At 54.1% G+C, this 6,627-nt stretch overlaps 1 long non-coding RNA gene across 1 annotated transcript; it reads right to left on the bottom strand.

Annotated features, from left to right (window-relative positions):
• Positions 1-2,948: 2,948 nt before the first annotated feature.
• On the bottom strand, positions 2,949-3,421 carry LOC133972888 (uncharacterized). The gene is made up of 2 exons (XR_009924493.1): positions 3,083-3,421; positions 2,949-3,005 (listed from the first exon to the last, which is right to left on the bottom strand). It is a non-coding gene; the product is annotated as an uncharacterized LOC133972888 (long non-coding RNA).
• Positions 3,422-6,627: the final 3,206 nt, after the last annotated feature.

Below are 6,627 nucleotides of genomic sequence, written 5' to 3'. Positions count from 1 at the left end.
AGGTTGTATGATTGAGGAAATGACACTTGTGATCACAAATGTTTCAAAAGTTATTGAAAAATAAATATAAGAGAAATATAATTAGTAAAAACTTATTTATCAAAATTATAATTAAAAATTATAATTTAAAACTGTTCATGCAGAATGTGTCATTGTGTTATAGATAAGGTTTGTCCTGAGCTTTTTCCTCTCACTGCAACTTTACAAATTAAATTATTAATATTATTATTATTATTATTAGTAGTAGTAGTAGTAGTAGTAGTAGCGGTAGTATTAGTAGTATTTTACTTCCTTGGACATCAACAGGCTTCATCACTGAACATGTCAGTTCATAAAGAGACAAAGAGCTGATCACTGTCATGTTTAAAACTGCAGCGCCACCTAGTGAGAGTAATCCTGCACGTTCCAGTTTGAGGAGAGGAAAGCAGAGACATCACGTGAACAACACTAAGTCACGTGTTTAGTTTGACCTTTTCTTTTTAAGGAAGGGTTCCTGAACGCCTCCTCGCTTTAGTTCTGCTTGTTATCTGCACATGATGAATTCAGGTGGATCAACATGTCTGTCATCTCTTTACTCTGAATTCATGGGAATTCATGTGATGATTGTGTGTGTGTGACGACACCTTGTGGCAGAACCTCGTCAGGGAACCCCCAGTTGTTCCTCAGGAAATAAATCCCCCACTTGTTTATCTGTGGTTTTAGTTTTAATATAACTGTTAATACATTTGTCAAATATATGAATTTAAGTGACTCCTGGTTCAGAATAATTTTATTGAGACCATCAAACTTAATTGAATGATTTGTCCCAGACATTTGTCCTTGATGAGGAATCAACCTAAAGAAAACAAAGTCCCTTGAAAATATATACATATAAAATAATATATATTGTTAATTAGATTGTGTTTATGGCTTTTTTCTGTAAATTAACTGAAATATCTCGAGATTTTCGTGGTACAGGTGTAAAGGTTGAACATTTCCATCACGATGATGAAAAATCCAATTAATTTTGGACCATAAACAATGAAAACAGAGATTTTTTTTTTACATCATTTTGGATCCTGGTGCAAATACGTTGAATTTAGAGGATTGTTCAGACATGGAATCATAAATACAGAAATTCATTCATTGGGACTTGAGTCGTGAACCTGTAGACTTGTGGCATCAGCGGCTGGACTGAGGCCAACCAGCTCGCCGAGGGATCAGATGGTGAAGCTGGCAGAGCCGAGTCATTTTAACCATAGAGACTGTGTGTAATGACAGGGAGTAACAACAGTCTGTTATTATCATCCCCAAAAACAGGAGACTAAACTAATAACAGCTATCAGAGTGAGGGGGAGAGAGGGAGGAAGAGAAAAGACGAGAAGCTGGAGATTCACAGCATCATGAAGTCGGTGTCTTCAGTCAGATCGTCACTCTTAAAACAACGGAGCTTCAGTTTGGTCTGAAGCTTGAACACAAATATAGTCTGAAGGAGAGTAAAGGAAATGAAAACAAATATTTGGAACAAAGCAGGATTTTTAATGTGATCCCTGTAACTGAAAGTAGGCTCCATAGCTACGATAGTTTAAATGAGTTGGATTAGCTGGTGTTTAAGTTCTGGACAGTTTAAATCTGGACCTTGGGAAAGGTCACAGTTCAAACACATGAATAAAACTGCAAAGACACCATTTCATCACAGGTGGCCTCATTCACCAAGTTCTTATTAGGTCTTAAAGAAAGTTCCTGAAAAAACATGACGTGTCCTAAACTGGGTTCTTGGACAGAAGAACAGATTATTCTGCAGCAGCACGTCAGGAGTCACGTGTTCACACTCGTCCTGGAGGAAACTCACGACCTGCTCTCGTCAGAGTCTTATTCCAGAAATGATCCGGAGGGAATCGTACCTCTTGGATCTGCAGACGTCCGACGGATGAGACGTCAGAAGCCGACATGAACCTTTCTCTCAGTCGCCGGATGTTGAGCTCAGTGATCTCTTCTCTCTGTGAAGATTAAGATTAAGATGCATTTATTATCGTGTTTGACTGGACTTTAGACTCAAAACCTTGAAATGTGAAACAGTGAAATATCAACAAGTTGTTCTCTGGCTCAACGAGAGTCTGTATCACTCATAATTCCATTAAAGAGTTTGGAATTAGTGAATTAGTTTCATATACAAACAGAAATTAAAAAAATGGTGTTAAACTGAAGGTTCAGTTTGCCGGATTTAGTGGCATCTAGTGGTGAGACTGCAGATTGCAACTGAGAAGAAGAACTTCTCCCAGTGTGAATATAAAGGGTTAATTCGGGTTTTCACAATAAAAATCTAACAACAATATTTAAGTAAAGTATTGTTTTTTGAAGAAATATTTGTAATAAATATAATATCTGCACTTAAAGAATGTAGTTCGGGCGGTGTGGCTTAGTGGTTAGAGTGGTGGCTCTCCAACAAGAAGGTTGCCGGTTCAAACCCCACTCTCACCCATCTGCATGCGTGTCCATGGCAAGATACTGAACCCCTTAATGGCCCCTCATAAATGTTGAGTGTACCAATTGTAAGTCGCTTTGGACAAAAGCGTCAGCAAAATGACATGTAATAATAATATCTATAATAGAATATTATCTATTCTATTATTATTATTACATTATATGTATGTATTACATACATATAATGTAATACATACATATTATGTAATAATATAATAGATGTAACATTTGGGTCTTCAGTAACCTCCCCTGGTGGTGCGATCACAGAACAGCACATTTGGACACACTGCCACCATGTGGCCGCACGGCATCAGTGCAGCTTCATATTCTCTCTCTTCACCTTCTTTCCCAGTTTCTCCAACACGCGACGGAAGAAGTCGTCGAGCTGCGTGTGAACCTCAGTGTTCAGAATCAGATTAGATCATATTCCAGACAATTCTTCCCAAGATTGTTCAGCACAACTCAAATAAGTCATAGGCAGCAAGTGTAGTTCAATTATTTTATTGAGTTTTCAAAGATGGCCGATTCTCCTGAAGAGTCACCTGTGAACAGAAACACCATTAGCAAGAAAAACAAGTCATTGACATTCACTTGCAAAGAGGTTAGGGTTAGGACTTACAAGTCGCCAAACTCAAAGTCACTAACGGACCCATCGCCGCTGCCATCCAGGATGGTTTGGTGCCACCATATGAGTTGGTCTAACATTTCTAGGCCGAACATTCACTTCAGGGTAAGTGGGCATCTCCTCATTTGGGTCAAAAGAGACATCATGGGAAAGAGCAAAGTCCCACATGCCATCTTTGCTTTGAAATCCGCTCGGCTGCTGCTGGGGCTTGGCCTGGTAGCTCGGCTGCTGCTGGGGCTTGGCCTGGTAGCTCGGCTGCTGCTGGGGCTTGGCCTGGTAGCTCGGCTGCTGCTGGGGCTTGGCCTGGTAGCTCGGCTGCTGCTGGGGCTTGGCCTGGTAGCTCGGCTGCTGCTGGGGCTTGGCCTGGTAGCTCGGCTGCTGCTGGGGCTTGGCCTGGTAGCTCGGCTGCTGCTGGGGCTTGGCCTGGTAGCTCGGCTGCTGCTGGGGCTTGGCCTGGTAGCTCGGCTGCTGCTGGGGCTTGGCCTGGTAGCTCGGCTGCTGCTGGGGCTTGGCCTGGTAGCTCGGCTGCTGCTGGGGCTTGGCCTGGTAGCTCGGCTGCTGCTGGGGCTTGGCCTGGTAGCTCGGCTGCTGCTGGGGCTTGGCCTGGTAGCTCGGCTGCTGCTGGGGCTTGGCCTGGTAGCTCGGCTGCTGCTGGGGCTTGGCCTGGTAGCTCGGCTGCTGCTGGGGCTTGGCCTGGTAGCTCGGCTGCTGCTGGGGCTTGGCCTGGTAGCTCGGCTGCTGCTGGGGCTTGGCCTGGTAGCTCGGCTGCTGCTGGGGCTTGGCCTGGTAGCTCGGCTGCTGCTGGGGCTTGGCCTGGTAGCTCGGCTGCTGCTGGGGCTTGGCCTGGTAGCTCGGCTGCTGCTGGGGCTTGGCCTGGTAGCTCGGCTGCTGCTGGGGCTTGGCCTGGTAGCTCGGCTGCTGCTGGGGCTTGGCCTGGTAGCTCGGCTGCTGCTGGGGCTTGGCCTGGTAGCTCGGCTGCTGCTGGGGCTTGGCCTGGTAGCTCGGCTGCTGCTGGGGCTTGGCCTGGTAGCTCGGCTGCTGCTGGGGCTTGGCCTGGTAGCTCGGCTGCTGCTGGGGCTTGGCCTGGTAGCTCGGCTGCTGCTGGGGCTTGGCCTGGTAGCTCGGCTGCTGCTGGGGCTTGGCCTGGTAGCTCGGCTGCTGCTGGGGCTTGGCCTGGTAGCTCGGCTGCTGCTGGGGCTTGGCCTGGTAGCTCGGCTGCTGCTGGGGCTTGGCCTGGTAGCTCGGCTGCTGCTGGGGCTTGGCCTGGTAGCTCGGCTGCTGCTGGGGCTTGGCCTGGTAGCTCGGCTGCTGCTGGGGCTTGGCCTGGTAGCTCGGCTGCTGCTGGGGCTTGGCCTGGTAGCTCGGCTGCTGCTGGGGCTTGGCCTGGTAGCTCGGCTGCTGCTGGGGCTTGGCCTGGTAGCTCGGCTGCTGCTGGGGCTTGGCCTGGTAGCTCGGCTGCTGCTGGGGCTTGGCCTGGTAGCTCGGCTGCTGCTGGGGCTTGGCCTGGTAGCTCGGCTGCTGCTGGGGCTTGGCCTGGTAGCTCGGCTGCTGCTGGGGCTTGGCCTGGTAGCTCGGCTGCTGCTGGGGCTTGGCCTGGTAGCTCGGCTGCTGCTGGGGCTTGGCCTGGTAGCTCGGCTGCTGCTGGGGCTTGGCCTGGTAGCTCGGCTGCTGCTGGGGCTTGGCCTGGTAGCTCGGCTGCTGCTGGGGCTTGGCCTGGTAGCTCGGCTGCTGCTGGGGCTTGGCCTGGTAGCTCGGCTGCTGCTGGGGCTTGGCCTGGTAGCTCGGCTGCTGCTGGGGCTTGGCCTGGTAGCTCGGCTGCTGCTGGGGCTTGGCCTGGTAGCTCGGCTGCTGCTGGGGCTTGGCCTGGTAGCTCGGCTGCTGCTGGGGCTTGGCCTGGTAGCTCGGCTGCTGCTGGGGCTTGGCCTGGTAGCTCGGCTGCTGCTGGGGCTTGGCCTGGTAGCTCGGCTGCTGCTGGGGCTTGGCCTGGTAGCTCGGCTGCTGCTGGGGCTTGGCCTGGTAGCTCGGCTGCTGCTGGGGCTTGGCCTGGTAGCTCGGCTGCTGCTGGGGCTTGGCCTGGTAGCTCGGCTGCTGCTGGGGCTTGGCCTGGTAGCTCGGCTGCTGCTGGGGCTTGGCCTGGTAGCTCGGCTGCTGCTGGGGCTTGGCCTGGTAGCTCGGCTGCTGCTGGGGCTTGGCCTGGTAGCTCGGCTGCTGCTGGGGCTTGGCCTGGTAGCTCGGCTGCTGCTGGGGCTTGGCCTGGTAGCTCGGCTGCTGCTGGGGCTTGGCCTGGTAGCTCGGCTGCTGCTGGGGCTTGGCCTGGTAGCTCGGCTGCTGCTGGGGCTTGGCCTGGTAGCTCGGCTGCTGCTGGGGCTTGGCCTGGTAGCTCGGCTGCTGCTGGGGCTTGGCCTGGTAGCTCGGCTGCTGCTGGGGCTTGGCCTGGTAGCTCGGCTGCTGCTGGGGCTTGGCCTGGTAGCTCGGCTGCTGCTGGGGCTTGGCCTGGTAGCTCGGCTGCTGCTGGGGCTTGGCCTGGTAGCTCGGCTGCTGCTGGGGCTTGGCCTGGTAGCTCGGCTGCTGCTGGGGCTTGGCCTGGTAGCTCGGCTGCTGCTGGGGCTTGGCCTGGTAGCTCGGCTGCTGCTGGGGCTTGGCCTGGTAGCTCGGCTGCTGCTGGGGCTTGGCCTGGTAGCTCGGCTGCTGCTGGGGCTTGGCCTGGTAGCTCGGCTGCTGCTGGGGCTTGGCCTGGTAGCTCGGCTGCTGCTGGGGCTTGGCCTGGTAGCTCGGCTGCTGCTGGGGCTTGGCCTGGTAGCTCGGCTGCTGCTGGGGCTTGGCCTGGTAGCTCGGCTGCTGCTGGGGCTTGGCCTGGTAGCTCGGCTGCTGCTGGGGCTTGGCCTGGTAGCTCGGCTGCTGCTGGGGCTTGGCCTGGTAGCTCGGCTGCTGCTGGGGCTGGGCCTGGTAGCTCGGCTGCTGCTGGGGCTGGGCCTGGTAGCTCGGCTGCTGCTGGGGCTGGGCCTGGTAGCTCGGCTGCTGCTGGGGCTGGGCCTGGTAGCTCGGCTGCTGCTGGGGCTGGGCCTGGTAGCTCGGCGGCTGCTGGGGCTGGGCCTGGTAGCTCGGCGGCTGCTGGGGCTGGGCCTGGTAGCTCGGCGGCTGCTGGGGCTGGGCCTGGTAGCTCGGCGGCTGCTGGGGCTGGGCCTGGTAGCTCGGCGGCTGCTGGGGCTGGGCCTGGTAGCTCGGCGGCTGCTGGGGCTGGGCCTGGTAGCTCGGCGGCTGCTGGGGCTGGGCCTGGTAGCTCGGCGGCTGCTGGGGCTGGGCCTGGTAGCTCGGCGGCTGCTGGGGCTGGGCCTGGTAGCTCGGTTTTGAAGGGATCATTGGGTCAGGCCTGTAACTAGAAACACTTCTTTTCTGACTGTAACCATCTACGTGCCTTCCAGAAAGAACAGCAGGCTCCAGTTCATCAGAAGAGCCACCTTCAGGGTAACTGGGTCCAGAGCCACCTTTAGATCCTCCAGCCCGTGCAGAGTTCTCATAACTGGAAGCGGCTAAACCTG

This window comes from Platichthys flesus, chromosome 17, assembly GCF_949316205.1.
Source record: "Platichthys flesus chromosome 17, fPlaFle2.1, whole genome shotgun sequence".
NCBI classification, from domain to species: domain Eukaryota; kingdom Metazoa; phylum Chordata; class Actinopteri; order Pleuronectiformes; family Pleuronectidae; genus Platichthys; species Platichthys flesus.
This window is presented reverse-complemented; position numbering and strand designations above follow the sequence as displayed.